Source organism: Pinus tabuliformis, chromosome 6, assembly GCF_031772625.1.
Source record: "Pinus tabuliformis cultivar Carrire ecotype Pingquan chromosome 6, CPIR1, whole genome shotgun sequence".
In the NCBI taxonomy this organism is placed as follows: Eukaryota; Viridiplantae; Streptophyta; class Pinopsida; order Pinales; family Pinaceae; genus Pinus; species Pinus tabuliformis.
In genome coordinates this window covers 1,503,091,269-1,503,118,352 of record NC_142292.1, presented here as the reverse complement: position 1 = coordinate 1,503,118,352, position 27,084 = coordinate 1,503,091,269, and positions in this window count along the sequence as shown.

The following is a 27,084-nucleotide window of genomic DNA, read 5'->3' as shown; positions in this document are numbered from 1 at the left end:
ATTCATTTTTACCTACATCTTTTCAAACCGTCTGCTGATACGATTCTAGTGTAGAGAAAAAAAATATCTCTTTATTTATTCCTATAGCTTGAGAAGAGTGTTTATCCTACTCTGAACCAATAGGAATGGCTTACCCTAAGATTCTTGCCAAAGCTGAAGGGTAGATAAATATATCTTTTGGGGTAGGAAAACTTATTTTACGTATACGAGGAAATAAGGAGATGAGTTCAAAGGACGTTTAGGTGTGACACGGTCAGCCCATATGGTGTTCATTAGAGTAGACTTCTAGTTCCTTCGTTCATAGAAAACAATGAATATGCGGATAAGATTTGTATTGGTTGACTAAGCTACATTGTTTCCTTGTAGATAATAATTATACGAGTGTTTGTTATGAAACCAACTCAAGAAAAGATAGAAAAGATAGATCAACGCCTTAGAATTCAGCCTCTTCGAGGGGGCAACCTCCTTTACATTACATAAATGAAAAATTCTTGGATGATAAAAATGACAAAACCTCCTTTCTATATATAGGAGTCTAAGGAGTCACAATATAATCCAGCCGACCTAACAATAATAATATAAAGCCACAAAAATAACAATAGAGGGATTCTATGGGGCACAGAAATAACAATATGGGGGTAATAGGGGCACAACAATATAAATAAGGGGTATAACTACAATAGTAATGGGGTAATCACTAGTATTATAGGGACCCAACATGCCCCTCTCTTTCAAAAAAGTGTTGTCCTCAACGCTTGAGTAGTTCTGGATACTTCTGCAAAAAATTCTCATCCTCCCATGTGGAATCTTCAGCGGATAAGTTCTTCCACTTGATAAGATACTCTGAAATTGATCGATTTCGTAGTTGTCGAGTTCCTGTTTCTGTTACTGCTTCCGGTTCCAATATAATTTTTCCTTCCTCGTCAAGTTCTGGCAATATTGTTTGAATTGGGAGCTTGTCACCTATAACCTTCTTTAAACTTGAAACATGGAAAACTGGGTGCAATCGAGAAGCTGCAGGAAGCTCCAATTTGTATGCCATAGTACCAATCTTTTGCAACACCTTGTACGGACCATAATACTTTGGTGATAATTTATTATCCTTCTTATCTTGCTTTAGGGACATTTGCTTATATGGTTGTAGCCGTAGGAATACCCAATCACCTACATCAAAACTTCTTTCACTACGATGTTGATCTGCCTGTTGTTTCATTCTATTTTGTGCCAACACGAGGTTATCCTTTAAGAGTTGGAGGACTTGTTGTTGATGTTCGATGTGATGTTCCACTGCCTGAACCTTAGAATTTTCTCTTAAATATGATGTGATGGATGGTGGTTGATACCCATAAAGTGCCATACATGGGGTCATTTTTGTTGTTGTATGGAAGGAAGTGTTATACCACCATTCAGCCAGAGGCAACCATTTGACCCATTGTGTCTGTTTATCAGATACAAAGCAACGAAGATATCCTTCCAAACATTTGTTTACTATCTCAGTTTGCCCATAAAATTGAGGATGATAAGATGAGCTATGAGTTAAATGAGTACCAAGACAAGAAAATAATTCTGTCCAAAAATTTCCAGTGAAAATGGGATCTCTGTCACTTACAATAATCTTTGGGTTTCCATGTAGCTTTTGAACTGTTTCCATAAATGCAGTAGAAACTGTACTGGCTTTAAATGGATGTGATAATGCACAAAAGTGTGCATACTTGGTAAGTCTGTCAACTACCACCATGATGACACTCTTTCCCTCAGACTTGGGTAAACCTGTGATAAAATCCATTGAAACCTCCTCCCAACGTTGGCTTCGAATGGATAAAGGTTGTAATAGACCTGGTGTCTTAATTGTTTCAACTTTATTTTGTTGGCAAACCAAACATTCCGCCACAAACTTTTGAATATGTGATTTAAGGCCATCCCAAAAAAATCCTTCTTAACCATGTGGTAAGTTTTTAAAAATCCTGAGTGCCCTCCTAAGGGAGAAGTGTGCAATTCCATAAGAATCTTTTGTTTTAGCTGGGAATTCTTACAGAGGTATAAGCGATCTTTGTACCATAACGAATCATTTTGCTAGCTAAATGTATCAGAAGTTGTTGGGTCCCTATAATACTAGTGACTACCCCATTACTATTGTAGTTATACCCCTTATTTATATTTTTGTGCCCCTATTACCCCCATATTGTTATTTATGTGCCCCATAGAATCCCTCTATTGTTATTTTTGTGGCTTTATATTATTATTGTTAGGTCGGCTGGATTATATTGTGACTCCCTAGACTCCTATATATAGAAAGGAGGTTTTGTCATTTGTTTCATCCAAGAATTGTTCATTTATGTAATGTAAAGTAGGTTGCCCCCTCGAAGAGGCTGAATTATAAGGCGTTGATCTATCTTTTCTATCTTTTCTTGAGCTGGTTTCATAACATTTGGTATCAGAGCTTTGGATTCTAGGGTTTCGTTGCTCCAAACAGGTCATCGTGGAATTTTCGCTATAACTTTTTTTCTGTGATGTTTCAGAAGTCGCAAAAGAAACCCATTTGAGAAGAAATCTCTCTGAACCTTGGGTACGAATTTCAGAGCTTTTTGCGCGATATTTGCGGAGATATGATCTGAGGAAGTTGGTCTTTTTGCAGACTCCTGAATTACATTCAAAACAGGTGACCTGGGGAAAATCATCATAACTTTCTCTCTGGAGATCGGATTGAAATTTCGTAAGAAGGTACAGAAAGAGGACGGACTATAGTTTCTTTTGTGTGTGTTTCATATTCAAGGGTTAAAACAGTGACTCTTGGCACATCGTACAATTTCGCTCTACTGAACCAGTCTAAAAATAGGTCACTGTGGGAGATTTCACATAACTCTTCCTTGGAGAATCCAATTTGGCTCAGACTTGTGGCATTGGAAAGAGGACACAGAGGGATACTATAGGTATCAATTTCAGAATTGGATGATACGAAATTACAGAGATACATCAGATTCAATATCAGGCTTCTATAAAGTGAAAAAAGGTGTGTAGTTTTCTTTTTAATTTTTGTGTAATCTTGGTTTAACGAAATTCAAAGGGCATAGTAAATCACTATTATCGGTAACTGATGCCCCGAGGAAAGAAAATTCAAACACCTAGTAAGGAACCTGAAAGCTCTAGCATGACCCATGAAAAAGAGGAAGAAATGCTACATGATATATCAAAATTACAAGAACAAGTGCAACAAATGTCATGCTCACAAAAGCTAACAGAATCCAAGATAAGTGGCGTGGAATCTAAGATAAATGGCATGGAATCTAAGATAAAGGGCATGGAAGCTAAGATGGATGATTCGAAGACAGATTTGAAGAGAGACATGGCAGATTTGAAGATAGATATGAAGACATACATGGAAGAATTGAATAAGTTGCTACAAGAAAGGGTCACTAATGGTGAAAAGGTAGTAAAGGAAACTCATGATGAGAACAAAAGAAATGTTAGTCATGATTCCATAGATGCTAATGTTGGATCGAAGAATCACCATATTCCAAAAATCGATATGAGGAAGTTTGATGGCAAGGATCCCGCCACATGGATATTACAGATGGAGCAATTCTTGGATCTCAATAATGTGCAAAACGCACAAAAGGTACGTATGGAAACTGTATGTTTGGAACCAAATCAGTTTTTATGGTATCAATGGCTTTGCTCTCATAAACAATTTATCACTTGGGCAATTTTTATAGAAGAATTGATAGCACATTATGAAGATACAAAAAGCAACACTTTTTTAGCCAATTGATAAGTCTCAAACAAAAGGGTTCAGTAATGGAGCACATTGAGGAGTTCCAAAAATTGAACATAAGGGTAAAAGGTATTCCAGAGGAGCATAGGATTGATGTGTTCATAGGGTCTTTAAAGGATAATATCCAACATTATGTTCGCCTTTGGGAACCTGATTCATTAGAGAAGGCATTCAGGTTAGCAAGAAAAATGGAAAGCAAAATTATGGCAACCAGGAAGCATACCACTCACAACTATAAAGACGGAAGTGTTGTTGCCCCTAGTCTTCCACAACCTATAAGGTTGACGCCACAACAATTGGAAGAAAAAAGAGCAAAAGGGCTTTGTTACAGTTGTGATAGCAAATACACTAAAGGTCATAAGTGTGCTGAGAAGAAATTATTCTACATAGATTATGAAGAGGAAGAAGAAAAGGAGCAAGAAAGGTCAAAATAAGAAGATATACTTCAGGAACAAAGCCTAGATGAAGAACAAATAAATCCAACCATATCTTGTAATGCATTGGTAGGAATTACCACTCCTCAAACCATCAAGATAGAAGGACAAATCAAGAAGAAAAAGGTAATAGTGTTGATTGATCCAGGAAGCACCCACAATTTTATTCATTGTAGGGTAGCAAAAGAATTGAATTGCTTCCTATATCCAGCACCAGAGTGTCAAGTGATGATTGCAAATGGAGGAACAATAAATTGCTCTGGAAAGTGCCATAATATCAAGCTATCCATGGGAGAATATGTATCGACTAGCCCAATGCTTTCCATTCCAATGGGAGGTGTGGATGTTGTACTAGGAGTCCAATGGCTACAATCCTTGGGTACAATAGCTTTTAATTTTCAATAACTTTTCATCAAATTTTCTACGGAAAGAAAGGAAGTTGAATTAAGGGGTATTGCAGGGAAACCAGGAAAGATAATCAGCTCTCATGGTATGACAAAGCTTCTAAAAAAGGAGCAAAGAGGTGTAATTGCACAATTATGCTCGCTAGATGTTTCCACATTGGAATCATCTATTTCTCCAGATCTCCAAAAAGTCTTGGTCAATCATTCCAAGGTATTTGAGACTCCCAAGGGTCTCCCACCTATGCATGATCATGATCATGCTATTCATATGATTCCAGGAAGTGTTCCTCCAAACATCAGGCCGTACAGATATCCCTATGTCCAAAAAAGTGAAATTGAACGTATGGTTGCAGAAATGCTAGAGGCTGGTATAATTCAACCGAGTCAAAGTTCTTTCTCAGCTCCAGTAGTATTGGTGCACAAGAAGGATGGATCATGGCGCATGTGTCTGGATTATAGGGAGCTCAACAAGCTCACTATTAAAGATAAGTTCCCCATTCCTGTTATTGATGAATTACTCGATGACTTGCATGGATCAATTTACTTCACCAAGTTGGATCTTCGTTCAGGATATCATCAAATCAGAATGAAGGTTGAAGACACTCCGAAAACGGCATTTAGAACTCATCAGGGTCATTATGAATTTTTGGTCATGCCTTTTTTCCTTACCAATGCACCTTCAACATTTCAAGGTTTGATGAATTCAATTTTCAAACCATTCCTTAGAAAATTTATGTTAGTATTTTTTGATGATATACTAATCTACAGCAAGTCTTGGAAAGATCATGTTGAACATGTTGACAGGGTGCTACAACTATTGGAGGAGAAACAATTATATGCAAAAAGATCCAAATGTTTCTTTGGAGTCCAGGAGGTGGAATATTTGGGTCATATTGTATCTCATGAAGGAGTTAAGGTAGACCCTAGCAAAATTAAAGCCATTAAGGAATGGAAAATCCCCACATCCATAAAGCATCTGCGAGGATTTCTTGGGTTGACAGGGTATTATCGCAAGTTTTTTAAGAATTATGGGAGAATAGCAGCACCTCTAACAACATTATTGAAGAAAGATTCATTTTCATGGACTCCGGAAGCAACAAAGGCCTTTGAACATCTTAAAGAGGCAATGTGCCAAGCACCGGTCTTAGCTACACCGGACTTCACAAAAACCTTTATTGTGGAATGTGATGCTTCAGGAAATGGAATTGGTGCTGTTCTAATGCAAGATGAAAGACCCATTGCTTTTGAAAGTCGTCCAATCAAGGGAAAGTTTTTAAGCAAAGCTATTTATGAGAAGGAAATGTTGGCAATACTCCATGCACTTAAGAAATGGTGACCCTACCTAATGGGAAGACACTTCAAGGTAAAAACGGATCATGATAGCCTTAAATAATTTTTAGAACAAAGATTATCCTCTGAAGAGCAACAAAAGTGGGTCACAAAGATGTTGGGTTATGACTTTGAAATCATCTACAAAAAAGGGAAGCAAAATGTGGTGGCAGATGCACTCTCAAGAAAGGATGAGGATGTGGAAGCATTGTTGTGTGCCATTTCTATTATCCAACCAGATTGGATAAATGAAGCAAGGGAGGAATGGAAGAATGACGAAGAAGTGTGGGAACTTATTCGAAAGCTACAACAAGATTCCAGTGCTTCTGATACATTTAGCTGGCAAAATGATTCGTTATGGTACAAAGATCGCTTATACCTCTGTAAGAATTCCCAGCTAAAACAAAAGATTCTTATGGAATTGCACACTTCTCCCTTAGGAGGGCACTCAGGATTTTTAAAAACTTACCACAGGGTTAAGAAGGAATTTTTTTGGGATGGCCTTAAATCAGATATTCAAAAGTTTGTGGCGGAATGTTTGGTTTGCCAGCAAAATAAAGTTGAAACAATTAAGACACCGGGTCTATTACAACCTTTATCCATTCCAAGCCAACGTTGGGAGGAGGTTTCAATGGATTTTATCATAGGCTTACCCAAGTCTGAGGGAAAGAGTGTCATCATGGTGGTAGTTGATAGACTTACCAAGTATACACACTTTTGTGCATTATCACATCCACTTAAAGCCAATACAGTTTCTACTGCATTTATGGAAACAATTCAAAAGCTACATGGAAACCCAAATATTATTGTAAGTGACAGAGATCCCATTTTCACTGGAAATTTTTGGATAGAATTATTTTCTTGTCTTGGTACTCAGTTAGCTCATAGATCATCTTATCATCCTCAATCTGATGGGCAAAATGAGATAGTAAACAAATGTTTGGAAGGATATCTCCGTTGCTTTGTATCTGATAAACATACACAATGGGTCAAATTGTTGCCTCTGGATGAATGGTGGTATAACACTTCCTTCCATACAGCAACAAAAATGACCCCATTTATGGCACTTTATGGGTATCAACCACCATCCATCACATCATATTTAAGAGAAAATTCTAAGGTTCAGGCAGTGGAACATCACATCGAACATCAACAACAAGTCCTCCAACTCTTAAAGGATAACCTCATTTTGGCACAAAATAGAATGAAACAACAGGCAGATCAACATCGCAGTGAAAGAAGTTTTGATGTAGGTGATTGGGTATTCCTACGGCTACAACCATATAAGCAAATGTACCTAAAGCAAGCTAAGAAGGATAATAAATTATCACCAAAGTATTATGGTCTGTACAAGGTGTTGCAAAAGATTGGTACTATGGCATACAAATTGGAGCTTCCTGCAGCTTCTCGATTGCACCCAGTTTTCCATGTTTCATGTTTAAAGAAGGTTATAGTTGACAAGCTCCCAATTCAAACAATATTGCCAGAACTTGACGAGGAAGGAAAAATTATATTGGAACCAGAAGCAGTCACAGAAACAAGAACTCGACAGCTACGAAATCGATCAATTTCAGAGTATCTTATCAAGTGGAAGAACTTATCCGCTAAAGATTCCACATGGGAGGATGATAATTTTATGCAGAAGTATCCAGAACTACTCAAGCGTTGAGGACAACACTTTTTTGAAGGAGAGGGGCATGTTGGGTCCCTATAATACTAGTGACTACCCCATTACTATTGTAGTTATACCCCTTATTTATATTTTTGTGCCCCTATTACCCCCATATTGTTATTTCTGTGCCCCATAGAATCCCTCTATTGTTATTTTTGTGGCTTTATATTATTATTGTTAGGTCGGCTGGATTATATTGTGACTCCCTAGACTCCTATATATAGAAAGGAGGTTTTGTCATTTGTATCATCCAAGAATTGTTCATTTATGTAATGTAAAGGAGGTTGCCCCCTCGAAGAGGCTGAATTATAAGGCGTTGATCTATCTTTTCTATCTTTTCTTGAGCTGGTTTCATAACAAAAGTACTGGAATCTTGTTGTAGCTTTCGAATAAGTGCCCACACTTCTTCGTCATTCTTCCATTCCTCCCTTGCTTCATTTATCCAATCTGGTTGGATAATAGAAATGGCACACAACAATGCTTCCACATCCTCATCCTTTCTTGAGAGTGCATCTGCCAGCACATTTTGCTTCCCTTTTTTGTAGATGATTTCAAAGTCATAACCCATCATCTTTGTGACCCACTTTTGTTGCTCTTCAGAGGATAATCTTTGTTCTAAAAAGTATTTAAGGCTATCATGATCTGTTTTTACCTTGAAGTGTCTTCCCATTAGGTAGGGTTGCCATTTCTTAAGTGCATGGAGTATTGCCAACATTTCCTTCTCATAAATAGCTTTGCTTAAAAACATTCCCTTGATTGGACGACTTTCAAAAGCAATGGGTCTTTCATCTTGCATTAGAACATCACCAATTCCATTTCCTGAAGAATCACATTCCACAATAAAGGTTTTTGTGAAGTCCGGTGTAGCTAAGACCGGTGCTTGGCACATTGCCTCTTTAAGATGTTCAAAGGCCTTTGTTGCTTCCGGAGTCCATGAAAATGAATCTTTCTTCAATAATGTTGTTAGAGGTGCTGCTATTCTCCCATAATTCTTAACAAACTTGCGATAATACCCTGTCAACCCAAGAAATCCTCGCAGATGCTTTATTGATGTGGGGATTTTCCATTCCTTAATGGCTTTAATTTTGCTAGGGTCTACCTTAACTCCTTCATGAGATACAATATGACCCAAATATTCCACCTCCTGGACTCCAAAGAAACATTTGGATCTTTTTGCATATAATTGTTTCTCCTCCAATAGTTGTAGCACCCTGTCAACATGTTCAACATGATCCTTCTAAGACTTGCTATAGATTAGTATATCATCAAAAAATACTAACAAAAATTTTCTAAGGAATGGTTTGAAAATTGAATTCATCAAACTTTGAAATGTTGAAGGTGCATTGGTAAGGCTAAAATGCATGACCAAAAATTCATAATGACCCTCATGAGTTCTAAATGCTGTTTTCGGAATGTCTTCAATCTTCATTCTGATTTGATGATATCCCGAACGAAGATCCAACTTGGTGAAGTAAATTTATCCATGTAATTCATCCAGTAATTCATCAATAACAGGAATGGGGAACTTATCTTTAATAGTGAGCTTGTTGATCTCCCTATAATCCAGACACATGCGCCATGATCCATCCTTCTTATGCACCAATACTACTGGAGCTGAGAAAGAACTTTGACTCAGTTGAATTATACCAGCCTCTAGCATTTCTGCAACCATACGTTCAATTTCACTTTTTTGGACATAGGGATATCTGTACGGCCTGATGTTTGGAGGAACACTTCCTGGAATCAGATGAATAGCATGATCATGACTATGCATAGGTGGGAGACCTTTTGGAGTCTCAAATACCTTGGAATGATTGTCCAGGACTTTTTGGAGATCTGGAGAAATAGATGATTCCAATGTGGAAACATCTAGCGAACATAATTGTGAAATTACAGCTCTTTGCTCCTTTTTTAGAAGCTTTGTCATGCTATTAGAGCTGATTATCTTTCCTGGTTTCCCTGCAATACCCCTTAATTCAACTTCCTTTCCTTCCGTAGAAAAATTGATGAAAAGTTCTTGAAAATTAAAAGCTATTGTACCCAAGGATTGTAGCCATTGGACTCCTAGTACAACATCAGCACCTCCCATTGGAATGGAAAGCATTGGGCTAGTCAATACATATTCTCCCATGGATAGCTTGATATTATGGCACTTTCCAGAGCAATTTATTGTTCCTCCATTTGCAATCATCACTTGACACTCTGGTGCTGGATATAGGAAGCAATTCAATTCTTTTGCTACCCTACAATGAATAAAATTGTGGGTGCTTCCTGAATCAATCAACACTATTACCTTTTTCTTCTTGATTTGTCCTTCTATCTTGATGGTTTGAGGAGTGGTAATTCCCGCCAATGCATTACAAGATATGGTCGGATTTATTTGTTCTTCATCTAGGCTTTGTTCCTAGAGTATATCTTCTTCTTTTGACCTTTCTTGCTCCTTTTCTTCTTCCTCTTCACAATCTATGTAGAATAATTTCTTCTCAGCACACTTATGACCTTTAGTGTATTTTCTATCACAACTGTAACAAATACCTTTTCCTCTTTTTTCTTCCAATTGTTGTGGTGTCAACCTTATAGGTTGTGGAAGACTAGGGGCAACAACACTTCTGTCTTTATAGTTGTGAGTGGTATGCTTCCTGGTTGCCATAATTTTTCTTTCCATTTTTCTTGCTAACCTAAATGCCTTCTCTAATGAATCAGGTTCCCAAAGGCGAACATCATGTTGGATATTATCCTTTAAAGACCCTATGAACACATCAATCCTATGCTCCTCTGGAACATCTTTTACCCTTATGTTCAATATTTGGAACTCCTCAATGTGCTCCATTACTGAACCCTTTTGTTTGAGACTTATCAATTGGCTATTAAAGTGTTGCTTTTTGTATCTTCATAATGTGCTATCAATTCTTCTGTAAAAATTTCCCAAGTGATAAATTGTTTACGAGAGCAAAGCCATTGATACCAAACAAACTGATTTGTTTCTAAATATACAATTGCCATACGTACCTTTTGTGCGTTTTGCACATTATTGACATCGAAGAATTGCTCCATCTGTAATATCCATGTGGCGGGATCCTTGCCATCAAACTTCCTCATATCAATTTTTGGAATATGGTGATTCTTCGATCCAAAATTAGCGTCTATGGAATCATGATTAACATTTCTTTTGTTCTCATCATGAGTTTCCTTTACTACCTTTTCACCATTAGTGACCCTTTCTTGTAGCAACTTCTTCAATTCTTCCATGTCTGTCTTCAAATCTATCTTCAAATCATCCATCTTAGCTTCCATGCCCTTTATCTTAGATTCCATGCCATTTACCTTAGATTCCACGCCACTTATCTTAGCTTCTGTTAGCTTTTGTGAGCGTGACATTTGTTGCACTTGTTCTTGTAATTTTGATATATCATGTAGCATTTCTTCCTCTTCTTCATGAGTCATGCTAGAGCTTTCAGGTTCCTTACTAGGTGTTTGCATTTTCTTTCCTCGGGGCATCAGTTACCGATAATAATGCTTTACTATGCCCTTTGAATTCCGTTAAACCAAGCTTACACAAAAATCACACCTTTTTTCACTTTATAGAAGCCTGATATTGAATCTGATGTATCTCTGTAATTTTGGATCATCGTAGCCTTCTGCATCCTCTTTCCAATGCCACAAGTCTAAGCCAAATTGGATTCTCCAAGGAAGATGAAATTCCCACAGTGACTTGCTTTTAGACTAGTTCAGAGAGCCAACTTGTACGATTTGCCACGAGTCACTGTTTCAACCTTTGAATCTGAAACACACATACAAGAAACTATAGACCTTCTTACTAAATTTCAATCCGATCCCCAGAGAGAAAGTTATGACGATTTTCCCCAGGTTTTTGAATGTAATTCAAGAGTCTGCACAAAGACCAATTTCCTCAGATCATATCTCCGCAAATATCATGCAAAAAGCTCTGAAATTCGGACCCAAGGTTCAGAGTGATTTCTTCTCAAATGGGTTTTTCTTGCGACTTCTGAAACATCACAGAAAAAAAGTTATAGCGAACATTCCACGATGACCTGTTTGGAGTAGTGAAACCATAAAATCCAAATGTTATGAAACCAACTCAAGAAAAGATAGAAAAGATAGATCAACACCTTAGAATTCAGCCTCTTCGAGGGGGAAACCTCCTTTACATTACATAAATGAACAATTCTTGGATGATAAAAATGACGAAACCTCCTTTCTATATATAGGAGTCTAAGGAGTCACAATATAATCCAGCCGACCTAACAATAATAATATAAAGCCACAAAAATAACAATAGAAGGATTCTATGGGGCACAGAAATAACAATATGGGGGTAATAGGGGCACAACAATATAAATAAGGGGTATAACTACAATAGTAATGGGGTAATCACTAGTATTATAGGGACCCAACAGTGTTTCAATACAATACCATTTTCAAATGAAAAATCATAAAATCTCAATGATTAAAAATATGTAGCACTGTCAAAAACAAGTGAACTCAGAATGCCAAACCTAGTAATAATATTATGTATGAGGAAGTTGATGACTTCCAGATCATTTGCTTGCTTAAATGGAATCACTTCTATCCATTGCGTGAAGTAATTTGTGGAAGTAAGAATACAATGGTGTTGCTTCATTGAGTGTGGAAAGATCTCACCAATAATATCCAAACCCCATTTTTGAAATGGTTCTTCCACAATAATAGGCTTCAATTTGGTAGTTGACTTCTTCCTTCGGTCAACAAAATTCTAACAGACCAGAAAATTTCAGGTATAAGCATGAGTATATTTTAATAGTGTGGGCTAATAAAACCTTGTCTGCATGGCTTTGTTTCTCCGTAGTGTCACCATGAGGTGTCCTCCAATTATTCCATCATGAAAGTCATGCAAAACCTTTATAGGATCTAGTGCTTCTAAGCATCTAAGCAGGTCTCTGTTATGGTGCTTCCCAAAAATAACCCCATGTACTAACTGGTAAGAAAAGGAATTCATTATAACTACCTTCTTCTACCATGGAGATAGAGAAGAGGGAAGAGTATCATGCTCAATATAATTTCACACATCTTCGTACCAAGAGGTTGGAATGTTGGTGGGAGGTGCTCACTCTATTATGCTCCTATACCAATAGGTGTCATATTTCATGATTGACTGGTGAAATGCCAAATATGTTCATCCTTCTCATGCTGCAAGTCCAAAAATGCCACTACTATTCTATTTTTGCAAAGAATATGATTGTCTGCAATCAGCTGACTCTTCTCACACTTGATGGATGGCCAAACAGCTCAAACTTGGCCAGTTCATGTTTAAATTTCTTGTTTTAGAGGTAGAGAATAAAATCTGTCCAAACAGTTCAAGCTTGGCAAATAAGTAGCTATATAGAGAAGCAAAGGCAACAGCTAAATCTGAGCCCTTGGAAGAAATGAGGGCAGACTTAGATAGGATGGCAGTTAAAAGAAAATAAGGGAGTAAGGGTTTGCTAGTTTAAATGCATCCAAGGAAAAAGGAAGAAAAAATGTTAGGTATAATAGGCTGGGTAAGCAGTTTTGATGTTGTAGAAGTAGGTTTATGAGTAATTTTGTCTTTCAAAAATAATTCATTTTATTCTATCATAATTTCCATGGCAACTATGTGGTGACAGATCAAATGATGCATGCCTAACTTCCCCTCACATTTCTCCCAAATCACTTACTAACCTCCCCACTAGGATGTTGGGATTTGCTCAATACTCCTAGTTCACTTCATTTCATGAAAAAGACTAAGTGAAACTCTGTTTTTTCTTAGGATAACAAAGCCAAATTTCTTGTGTAAATTTTTTTTTCTTCCATTATGCTAAGTTTTCAAAATCCATAGCTTGTATCCCTTTCATTTCCTTAAGCCTAAGTTTTTCACTTTTCAACTTAGTGCTTTTGTTTGAATATATCTCTCATTTTAACATATTAACTTTATTTTATAATTCCTATATAATATTCCCCCCCCGTATTATATAACTATATGAAAACCCCAAAAAGATTTTAAATATCCTGACCCCCAGCTAATTTTATCCATATATTATTGTTTCATCGGGAGTTAATGGTTCATCCGGGGCCATTAACAACCCTCTGCATACAAAGCAACCATGGGATTTGATTCAACTCTGGTTAAAGCAAATAACCTGACCCGCAGACTTAACCAAAGCTAATACCCCGCAAAACATTAAAAAACGTCGATTTTATTGCACGGGTACCACGCCGTAGCCCTCCGCCATGTCCATTAAGCGCTGACCATCGGTTCATGGCCCGCAGATCGGATGGCCCACAACAATATCGCTAGCCCTCCGCTGCCTGTACTTTAGCGCTCGGGGGATGGCGATATTTCCGTCTTACCTTGGGATAGGTGGCGGCCTCCTGCATTGCTCATTTCCCTCCCCTTCGATACCACCTTTGTCCAAAAGCGGTACGGAGCCCAAACTGCTTACCACCCCCCACTGCCTCAATGCTGACATCATCCTCGCATCATCAACTCACATCACCACCACATCACCCCGCTATGTGACAAAGCACCACGTCAAGCTGACGTCATCCGACCCAAACGTGCCAAAAGCCTGCAAAGTCAATTTTTTGTTAAAAAAGACATGAAAACGTCATTTTCACCCATTTTTGCCTATTTTCTCCACGAGACTGGTGCATGTGATTTACGTCCCAAAGTAGCTCGACCATACAGTCCGCCACCAAGACAAACAAATTCCACAGTTCGCTCTTCCAGCTCGTCCCACAACCTGCAATCCGCACAGTGCACTGTAAAACACAAGTATTTACCCGTTTCACCTCCCAAACCGTGTTTTTTTTTAGCTTTCCTCCGCAAAATTATCCAAAACGCCCAAATTCAAGTTCAATTCACCATACCACATTCAAAGAAGCACACCATAACCACTGTTTTCGCCCATTTTTCCAAAAAAAAAACCCTTCAGACTTCGTTTTCCTCTACAAATTTCACCTAGTGAGCTAAATTCGAATTGACTTCGGTCTGCAATTCCCTCAGAAAAGCCCCAAAACTATTATTTTACCTATTTTTGCTACAAAAACCCAAATTCCAATTGAAAAACACAGAGAATTGAATAATGGCAGCCCCAGTGGCCCTCAATGTTGCTCCCCTCAATGCACCTCACAAAGAGTTGGAGTGGTTGCCCTTGGCTAATAGGGATTTTCAAATACAAGACTTAACTGGTGTTAAAAACCATCTCCAAGCAATCTGTGAAATTAGGAACAGTCACCTGAGTAAAACTGATCTATATGGGATATGGGAATCTAACCTGCCCCGGTACTACCTCCCCTCAATCAATATTTTTCCTGATTTAATCCACTTATGCTGTGCTAATTATGAACCTGTCAAAAGAGCAGTTATGACTCCATCTGGGACTGTCCTCTTTCATATAACCCCTGACTCCATAAATGAAACCAGGGAAAATTTTAAGAACCCCCTCTAAATTTACATGTATAATAAATGGGCGAATCTCCATGGTATATAGGAAAAATGGAAGGCAATTTTATCAATAATATGATATGTATATATAATTTTTTGGCGAATCTCTCACCAGGCATGGCGATTATTTTACTCAATTATAAAATCTTGTGTTTAGTGAATACACAAATGAAATCATTGCATTTCTTTAAAATATCTTTTGAAATCAAAATTACCAAAATTACATATCGATAACCTAGTGGGTGTAGGATAAAATTCACTCATGCCATTCACAGAAAGCATGAGAAAAAACCTAACACTATATATAAAACCAAGAAAAATTCAAATTCATCACTTCTAGGGACCTCGTAACCACCCTGCCAATACACAAGTATGTTCCTATTTGCAATTAGAAAAATTACCCAAATTACAATCTATTTACTCCAACATATGTTGGAAAGTTAGAAGGATGACTAGTGCAATCAATCCATTCCTTTTAGCCCCGATTTGTTTCAATTTTAAACAGAAGTATACAAATATACTTGTCCAATGTCTATGCTTTAACCATTCACCTTAAGATGTTTCTACAATATAATTTCCTAAGTCTATTTAATAGCTTCATTATCATAAAAACCAACCCATATCCATCTTAACTCCACATCTACCACTCTAAGGGGGATGAAATCTATTTATTCTTCTAAGCACTTGGTAGACCCAGAATTAAGATGGATCTAAGATGACAGAATTTCCCTTTTAAATAGTCTATGCTCACATGAATACCATGGTATTACCATGGGTCAATACCATGGGTTATCATAAACGTGGAGCTTTAAAATTACTATTAGTAATTTATAAAAATTAATAAAATTAATAGTTGATTTTTATTTTATTTTTTATTTTAATCAAGCTAAAATGTTTAACATACATTAAATTACAACATCCATTTTTACTCTTGAACGGATCAAATATTTTTTCACTCTATGCTAGTTTGCATATCACGATATTTGATACCTCTCGGGGGTTAGTAGATCCAGAGTAAAGATGGATCTATGCGGGTTTAATTCCCCCATTTAAATACGCTACATTCTAGGTGAATACCATGGGTCAATACCATTTGCCATTTTGGTGAATACCATGGGTCAATACCATGTGCCATTTTTATTTTTATTAATACTAATATTAGGGTTAATAATGTTTTTTTTTAATGGTATTAATAACAATCTAGTCTATGGTATTTGTCCCATAGTATTTTGCCCATAGGTTTCACCTAAATATAACGTATTTTTTGAGTGTTTGTAAATATAAGGTGACTTATGGAGTAAATATAAAATAATGTTTTATTTGTTTACCATACCTCTCGTTTATTTATATTTTTATTAATTTACCATACCTCTTTTACAAATATGGTATTTGGCCCATAAGATTCACTTAAGTAAAACCTCTTTTTTGAGCCTTCATAAATAGAACAAGGGTTATGGACTAAATATAAAAAGAAGTTTTATTTATTTACCATGCGTCTATTTTATTTATATTTATATTTATTTACCATACCTTTTGAGTAAGTATAAAAAGACATTTTATTTATTTACCATACCTCCACTTTACTTATATTTTTATTTGTTCACACCCTTGCATGTATATAAGGTGACTTATGGAGTAAATATAAATTTTTATTTATTTATTTACCATACCTCTCATTTATTTATATTTTTATTAATTTAGCATACCTCTTTTATAAATATGGTATTTGGGCCTTTGGCCCATAGGATTCACTTAAATAAAACCTATTCTTGAAAATGGGCGAATGGATTCACTTAAATAAAACCTATTCTTGAAAATGGGTGAGTGGAAGGTTGTGACTCCTAATTTCAAGTGCTAAATTTACCTTTTTTACCCTCTCCCTTAAAATAAGGTGCGCTATTTGAGGTGATTTGTAAAAATGTACTATGATACAAAATATTCGCCCACTAAAAATTTAAAACCCCTTAATTTCCCTTTTTTACCCTCTCCCTTAAAATAAGGTGGGCTATTTGAGGTGATTTGTAAAAATGTACTATGATAAAAAATATTCGCCCACTAAAAATTTAAAACCCCTTAATTTCTCCAAAGGGCGAACATTCACCCCTAAAATTTTCTATGAATGAAATGCTACACTTCAGACCTACTCAGCCTCTGGCTCGTCTTTCTATGGGATTCTTGATTGAGCAGGGCTCTAAACTGTCCAATGTAGAAATAACCCGTGTTGTTCAAATGTTTATGAGACCAGATTACCAGCCCAAAGAGTCACCTCCCTTTCATCATGCCTGCTTCAATGAAGCTGGAAGATTCATTATTGATATGATATCCTATGTCCTGGGATTTAAGGCAAGTGAATATGTTGATGAGACCATATTAGCTTTGTTGTCCATGTTTACTCCAGGAAAACCTACTGTTGTCAAACATGATTATGCTACTTTCATTTCCAACAAGATCCATGACCAACTCTTGAATCTAGACATAGAAAGAGTCTTCAAGTATACCTCTTATATATATCATCTGTTCTTATACTATCAAACAGTCAGTTTTCACTTTCCCATCAAAAAAATTGGATTCTAAAGGAGAAAGGAGGTCTATGATCTTTTGGACCTCAGTCTTCCATAAAGTCCATAACTCTCCTTACACTTACTATGAATTCATTGATTTGTTCATACATCCGGTCTCCTCTCTATTGAAGAGAACTACTCCTCCTAGACTCTCTGGTGATATGCAGAAAATTTTACAGCTCTCTAAAAGCTACAAAATAGGTGACTGGTACTTCTACCAGAATCACACTGAAATCAGAATATATAGCTGTGAGCTATGCCCTTATAAGCTGCCCAAATATGTGCCTATGAACCTCCAATAGTTACAATTGCTCCTCGTACAGTAACAATAGCAGTACCTCCCACTATCCAAGCATCAGTAGCAAGTATTTCAGCAACAACAACAACAACAGGCAGTAGCACTACCATGACCACAAAGGAGTTAATAAAGGCTATGGAGGATTTAAAACTCCAAGTATCAGAATTGAAAGAAGCCAAAAATAAATTGGCAAAATTAGAAGTGAGTTATGAAAAATCTAAAATGACTGTGGCAGAAAAAACAAGAGAGGTAGAGGCATTAGAGAAGAGCGTAAAAGCATTGGAAAAAGACCTCTCTTTAGATAAACCTCTAGGAGAAATTAGAGGCATTTTGTGGGCTAACATCAGTGAATCCATTTGTAATATATGGAGATCTATTCAGATTATATATGAGCAGATTGACTTAATAGCAGCAGCCCAGGTGGAAATTCAAAAGGCTAGAAATTTGTTGGGACAATCCTGAACAGTTAAACATGCTAATCCATTTTTTGAACACTAAAACCAGGGAAGAATTAGCAGCATTGGATATCAGAGATAGAACAGGCACCATCCTAACAATCAAAAGAGTTCTGACCATGAGAACCCTGATGTAGAATTTGGAGAGAAAGAGCCAGCACATGCAAGTGGAGGTAAATTCTTTTGTAGAAAAATTTGTAGTTTTGCAATAACAGGACTTGCCAAGTCTGGTGGGAAACAATGAATGCCTATTGAGACAAGCTGAGTACCAGCTCAGGTTGAATATAAAAGCTGCTAATCAGCTAAGTGCATCATCAAGTACTTCAGCAGAGAAGGCCCTTCCATCTGGCCAAACTCTCTACAACAACTTGGAAAACCTATTCTATATTGAAAATGAAGTAGAACATTTTTTTTCAGTCCAGCCTAAATTCTACAGGTACACAGACGCTGATGAGACTTTGATAAAAGTGTAAAGACATCAGTTACTAGAAGAGCAGTGGTGGCAAAGTATGTTGGAAATCTTGTAGGCGAGTTTCAAACTTTTGTTTTTGCGAGACTGTGAGAGTCTCGCGGGGTAGCAATGTATTAAATCAAAATTGAATGCACTCAAGAAGGTTGAGCCAGCAGCACAGAATATCTGTGGAAATAACCATCAGCCAACTCACCGAGCTTGCAGTCAACACGTCTCACCAACTGAGCAGGCAGCACAACAGCATTTACTTCTGCATTCATTTCTCTCTGTATTCAAGATCATTTACTTCTGCTGTAAAGTAGGTAGAAGAAGTTATTACTAGATATTATCTCTTTGAGATATTTTGTAAACTTGTTATTACTAGATATTATCTCTTTGAGATATTTTGTAAACTCTTTTGTACAAATACCTCCCCAATCGAAGTATTAGGGGTTGGTGATACATTTTTGGAACTACGCTGTAACTCTGAAAATCTTCTGAATAAAAAAGTTGTTGGAATGCATTGTTGCTGAACTCTTTGGATGTGGATGTGATGGCAGAGGACCATGTTACAAAATTATCGAATTATTTCATGGATCAATAAGTCTTTTAACTCATGTTTTACAATTTATTCATTTTATATATCATCTATGTTCATAATCTCAGTGACAGGGAAAAAGAACTCAGAACTTACTTGACTATACTCTGTGTTCAATCTCTGTTACTATTAATGTTTTCTTCAGAATCAGCATAAGCAGGAATTCTTAACTGCTCCCTGGAAATAATCATTCACCTTCCCTCTGTCAGCATGATGAAGGATTCTTAATTTCCCTTCACCCACTGATCCCATACCATCTGATTCTAGCTTATAAATTGTTCCATGATTGATTACCTTACTCTATAGTACCACCCTCTATCAAAGAAACTGTTGGCATTATGATTCTGCTTTGGCTCTATGGTACAGGTGTTGTACTTGATGGCAACTCACTCAAGTGGCAAAACTCTATTCAGGCCCTCAAAATGGTGGAAAATAAGAGGTTCGTAGGTGCGTTGTTCAAAAGGTGTGGACCCGCAGGGTTGCCGTCCAGGAAGTGTGGACATACCCGCAGGTTCTCCATTCATAAGGTGCGGTCCCCCATTTCACTCACTCCAATGTAGAGAAGCGCGCTCACGTGGGGTTTCTTATGTTTGGTTGTTGGTATTTAGCCGTTGTTCATGATCCTATGGTTTTGGCCCATGGTATAAGATATAAATTATTTGAACCCCTGTTTGGATCCCTTGTATTGGTTTTCGATGGTTTTGTCCCATGGTTTGAATAAGGGCTTGCCTATAAAAAGGAAAAGAGATCACTTCGCTAGACACTTGTGAATTTGAATATATTAATATCTGAAATTTTGGGTGATTGGTTTTAAAAGCTAGATCTAAATCAAGGAGAAAACTTAAGGCAAATCTATTGATAAGTCATGATCTCTCAGGCGCATGATCAGATTTGTGGATCTGACTGTCTGTGGCACATTGGAGGACTGTTAATTTGGCCCTAATCAGAGGTTCGCAGGCGATCCACGACATGAGTGCGGGGGTAGGCGGCGCAGGAGAAGGCCCAATGCGGGGGTTCACAGTGCAGTGGAAAGCGTAGTGCGAGGTACGCAGCACAGAAGAAGGCACAGTGCGGAGGTGCACAGGGAAACAGAAGAACAAGTTGCGGAGGTACGCTGTCAGGAGGACAGTGCAGGTGCGGATCTGAGCATAGGTACACAGGGAAGTAGAACGAGTGGTGTGGAGATACACAGAGCAGTAGACTGAACAGGTGCGAATCTGCGTAGTTTAGACACAAAAGAGCTGCGGGTATTCGCAGGCCTCTATTGGTGAAGTTGCGGACCTACCTTGAAACATTTGTTGGCTGCCTTTTATCTATTGCTGCAGAGTTCTAGGTTTAGATTTTTGGTATTACTTTTCTGTTTATAGCATTCTGAGAAGTTGGGTGATTCATTGGTTGATTGTATAAGGAGATTGGGTGATTTGCATGTACTTGATGATTATTTGATCTTCTTGGATCTAGTTTGAAAGTTAATGAAACTTGGTCCTTAAAGAAGTAAAAGAGCTAAGGGGGTTGTAGCTCCCGTCTAGGAGAGACTGGAAAATGAGAGAGAGTTGTAGCTCTCTGCAGGTTGCAGCCTGCGTACTGGTAAAGGAGTGCACTAGTACAAAATCCTTGTAAAAGAAGTTTCTAATTGAAAGAAGATAGAGACATATTGCAGCAGGTGGTTTTCACCCACATTGGGTTTCCACCTTATATCTAGTGTTCTTTGGTGTGCCTATATATTTTTCTTGTTCTTGTTCATTATTATATGGCACTGACATACAAATTAATGATCAATATCTGAAGAATAAATTAAAGTATAAATCTGGAAGGTATATTGAAAGGAATTTGATAATACTGATTCACCCCCCCTCTCAGTATTATTTCCAACAATTGGTATCAGAGCAGGTTCTTCAGAAGAAGCTTGATCGTTTGAAGAAAGATCTTTCATCATGAGCAACTACGAGAGGGAAGCATCAATCAGGCCACCGATTTTTGATGGGACAAACTTCGTTTATTGGAAGGTAAGAGTTACTGCCTATCTTCAATCTCTTGGTATAGAAGTCTGGGATATCATAGATAGAGTGTATACTTTTCAATCAGAAACTCCTACAGATCCGGCTAAGAAGAAGAAATATGAAACAAATGAAAAGGTGGTCAATACTCTATTAGGATGCCTATCTCAATCAGAATTTGTCAAGGTAATGCAGTTTAAATCTGCAAAAGAGATATGGGATAAGATTGTTCTGAGCTATGAAGGAGATGATCAGGTAAAACGAACAAAACTTCAAACCCTCGGGATTCAGTATGAAAATCTCAAGATGTATAATGATGAAAATGTGGCTAACTATTTTCTTCGTGTAGATGAGATTGTTAATTGTATGAAAAATTTGGGTGAAGAAATAAAAGAGGTTGTTATGGTTGAAAAAGTTTTAAGATATTTTTCACCTAGGTTTGGATCTAAAGTTTCTGCTATAGAATAAAAAGAGAATCTACAAAACCTTAAAATGTCACAGCCACACGGAATTCTAACTACTTATGAAATGAGGAAAGGAGGTCCATCAGACAAGAGAGAAGTTACCTTCAAGGCTTTAGGCAAAGGTCTGGGTTATAATGGAGAAACATCTCAAGCATCCACCTCAAAGAGTTATCTTGATGCAGCAAGGAGGAATGAGCAAAAGCCCAATGGAGATCATCATGTAAAGCAGGGATGAACTACATCAAGAACAAACAAAGACTACCAGGTAAACCAGGGGCAATCCATCTTAAGGCTGAACAAAAGCTACAACCAGCCACAGGTAAAAACATCTCAATTTGCTTCAAGAATGGAGGAAAATAGAAATTACAATCATTTGGCTGGTAGATTTGATAATTGTAGAAGTTCCTTCAATGGCCAATGTTTCTCTTATCATAACTTTGGTCACAAAGTAGCTCAATGTGTTGCCTATAAGACAATCATGACTAGAGAAGCTCAAAAACAAAGAAGTATGACAGGGATTACGAAAAGGACCTATAACAACGTTTCGGCACTTGAAAATGAAATTGAATGTTCTATTTATAATAACTTTGGTCATGAAGATTCTAAATGCAGGAGCAGGTTTCGACAGACAAAGGAACAAGCCTCAAGCACCAGAACATGGAGAATAAAGGAACCACAACCAGAAGGATGTGGGATAGATTTTTATGAGAAGGACAGGAAAATATATGGTACATCAATAGTGGATGTTCGAAGCATATGACAGGTGATAAAGAAAAACTTGAATCATATACTGCTTTTGAAAAGGGAAAGAAAGTTTCTTTTGGAAATGATACCCCTACAACCATAAAAGGAAAAGGCATTGCTCAGTTGAAAGAAAAGGTCAAAGCTGGAAATGTTTTTTATGTTGATGGCTTGAAGCATAATCTACTAAGTGTCAGTCAGAGGTGCGATCAAGGAACCAAGGTAATATTTCGATCAAATGGATGTAGTGTTCGTGATCATGATACAGGAAAAACAGTGATCAAAGGTAGAAGAACTCCAAATAATTTATACATATTCGAAGAAGGACAACAACAATGCTATTTGAGCAAGGATGATGAACACTGGTTATGGCATCAAAGGTTAGGGCATCTAAGCTTTTCACAAATAAGGAAAGCATGCAAATATCAGGTAGTTCGTGGTCTTCCAGATATCAAAATTCCAGACAACACAATATGCAAATCCTGTCAGTTTGGTAAGCAAACTAGAACTAACTTCCCTGAGAAGGAAGGATCAGCTAGCAGGCCTCTTGAGCTAGTCCATACAGATGTATGTGGTCCATTTAGGACAAGGTCACCTCGAGGAGAAGAATACTTTATATTATTCATTGATGACTTCTCCAGGATGGTTTGGTTAGGACTTATGAAGAACAAAGACGAAGCATTCGAAAAATTAAAATCCTTCAAAGCCTTGGCCGAAAACGAATCAGATCAAAAAATTAAATGCCTTGGGTTCAACAGAGGTGGGGAGTTTACCTCAAATGAATTTTTCGATTTCTGTGAAAACATGGAATAATAAGGGAATTCTCTACAGCTAGGACTCCTCAGCAAAATGGAGTTGTGGAAAGGATGAACAGAACGGTCCAACAAATGGCTCGTGCTATGCTTGATGAATATGGAACTCCAGCAACCTTCTGGGGGGAAGCTGCATTTGCTACATTTGTTATTCTCAACAAAACAAATGTCCGAGTGAACAACACTCAAACTCTTCATAAGCTCTAGTATGGTGAGACTCCTTCGGTAAAGTATTTCAAAATTTTTGGAAGAAAATGCTATATTAAGAATAATGATGAACAGCTTGGAAAACTTGAACCTAGAGCAGATGAAGGCATTCTCCTTGGTTATTCTCCCCATAGCAAAGCATATAAGTGTTACAATAAAAGACTTGGATGAATTGTTGACAACATTGATGTAGTGGTTGATGAAAAAGGATATATTCCTAGGCAAGTAAATTATGAAAATATCGAAGATGATGAAGACTACTCTCCAAATCAGATTGATGATGAAGAAGAACCTCAAGAGGAACCAAAGGAACAAATAAGGATAGAAGAGAAGACTCCATCTAGGTACGTTCAGAAGAATCATCCAGAATCTCAGATTTTGGGGCAGAAAGAGGCAGGTGTACAAACAAGAAGAACAATTGCAGAAGCCTCAAGCTATTTGGCATTACTCTCCTCCGCTGAACCACAAAATGTAAGATAGGCATGCAAAGATGAATGCTTGGTCAAGGCGATGGATGAAGAACTTGAGCAGATCTAAAAGAACAATACTTGGGAGTTGGTTCCTAGACCAAAAGATAAGAATGTCATAGGGACAAAATGGATCTTCAAAAATAAGTTGAATGAAAATGGGGAAGTAATTAGAAACAAGGCCAGACTTGTTTGTAAAGGGTATGCTCAACAAGAAGGAATAGAATTTGAAGAAACTTTTGCTCCCATTGGTAGACTTGAGGCCATCCGAATGTTCCTTGCTCTCTCAAGCTTTCAGAAGTTCAAAGTATTTCAAATGGACATAAAATCAACCTTTCTGAATGGAGACTTAGAAGAAGAAGTGTACATTGAGCAACCAGATGGGTTCATCCTTGGGAATGATCCAAATCTTGTATGCAGACTAAAAAAGGCTCTCTATGGTCTTAAACAGACTCCAAGGGCTTGGTACTATCGTTTGGACAAATATCTTCATCAACAAGGTTTTTCAAAGGGATCAACAGATAGCAATCTTTATATAAAAATTGAAAATGACAAATTACTAATACTTGTTGTGTATGTAGATGATATTATCTTTGGCAGCAATGAAGAGGCTATGAGTCAAGGCTTTGCCTTGGTGATGTAGAAAGAATTCGAAATGTCTTTGCTTGGAGAACTGACATATTTTCTTGGATTGCAAATCCAACAAAATGAAGGCGGGATCTTCTTGTCTCAAACCAAGTATCTCAAGCAGATTTTGAAGAAATATGGCATGGAAGATGCAAAACCAGTCTGTAACCCCATGGTCACATGATGTAGCCTCAGTGAAAATGATGAATCAGCAGCAGTGCATCAACCAACCTACAGATCTATGATTGGAAGTATACTTTATTTGCTAGGTACCCGACCAGATATCATGCATGCAGTAGGAATAGTTGGAAGATTTCAGGCAAATCCAAAGGAAACTCATCTTCAGGCAGTGAAGAGAATTTTCAAGTACCTTCAAGGAACTCAAAACTATGGCTTATGGTATCCTAGAGATACATATCTCACACTTCATGCTTATACAGATGCAGATTGGGCTGGAAGCATGGATGACAGGAAGAGCACAAGTGGTGGTGCATTCTTTATGGGTTCCAGATTAGTATCTTGGTTCAGCAAGAAACAAAGTTCGATTGCTTTATCTACAACTGAAGCGGAATATGTGGTTGCTGCATCTTGCTTCACTCAACTCCTTTGGATGATGCAGACCTTGCAGGATTTTCCAATCACTTGTACAACACCTATTTCCATCTTATGTGATAATATAAGTGCAATCAGCATTTCAAAGAACCCAGTCATGCATTCAAAGACCAAGCACATACTGATCAAGTATCACTTTCTTAGGGAACAAGCTCTTGAACAAAAGGTCAAGTTGGAGTATGTTCCTTCTAAGGAACAAGTTGCTGATATACTCACCAAACCATTGCCCAGTGAGACCTTTGAATACCTCAGGCAAAAGCTGGGGGTTGTTGATGCATCATCTTGTTGTTGAATCTCATTTGTTTCAGAGATTCTTGGTTGTACGCATGTTTCATATGGGGTATACGCGTACATTTGCTGGGTTGCGGATTGGTCGAAGAACGAATGGCACAGGTTCAAGAGGAGCATGTATTCTTCTAATAATGCATTGCTGGCATTATGGTAGAAGATCTTGGAGGAAGTACAGAAGGAGAACATGGATGCTGATCTGAATATTGCTTCAATATGTCTCTATCTCTTTCACGGTGATTTATGGTGTATGGTGGATTATGGTTCTTCTTGAAGAAATTTTTCTTTTGCAGATCTGATCTATAGTCGGGGGAGCATGATCAACAAAGCAAAGGCCTAAGCATGTTCTCAGGGGGAGCGTAACCCTTTGCCCTTGATGTCAAAGGGGGAGAATGACGTTGAGGATGTTCAGGTTGCCATCAAGTCCAAAGGGGGAGATTGTTGGCATTATGATTTTGGTTTGGCTCTATGGTACAGGTGTTGTACTTGATGGCAACTCACTCAAGTGAAAAAACTCTGTTCAGGCCCTCAAAATGATGGAAAATAAGAGGTTCACAGGTGCATCATTCAAAAGGTGCAGACCCGCAGGGTCGCCGTCCAGGAAGTGTGGACATACCTGCAGGTTCTCCATTCATAAGGTGCGGTCCCCCAGTTCACTCACTCCGATGCAGAGAAGCGCACTCACGTGGGGTTTCTTATGTTTGACCCTTGGTATTTAGCCGTCGTTCATGATCGTATGGTTTTGGCCCGTGGTATAAGATCTAAATTATTTGAAGCCCTGTTTGGATCCCTTGTATTGGCTTTCGATGGTTTTGTCCCATGGTTTGAATAAGGGCTTGCCTATAAAAAGAAAAGAGATCACTTGGCTAGACACTTGTGAAATTTGAATATCTTAGATCTGAAATTTTGGGTGATTGGTTTTAAAAGCTAGATCTAAATCAAGGAGAAAACTTAAGGTGAATCTATTGATAAGTCATGATCTTTCGGGCGCATGGTCAGATCTGTGGATTTGACTGTCTGTGGCACATTGGAGGACTGTTAATTTGGCCCTAATCACAGGTTCGCAGGCGATCCACGGCGTGAGTGCGGGGGTACGCGGCGCAGGAGAAGGCCCAGTGCGGGGGTTCGCCGCGCAGCGGAAGGCGCAGTGTGAGGTATGCTGCACAGAAGAAGGCACAATGCGGAGGTGCGCAGGGAAACAGAAGAACAAGTTGCGGAGGTACGCTGTTAGGCGGATAGTGCAGGTGGAGATCTGAGAAGAGGTACGCAGGGAAGCAGAACGCGTGGTGCGGAGATACGCAGAGCAGTAGATCGACCAGGTGCAGATCTGCGCAGTTTAGACACAGAAGAGCTACGAGTATTCGCAGGCCTCTATTGGTGAAGTTGCGGACCTATCTTGAAACATTTGTTGGCTGCCTTTTATCTATTGTTGC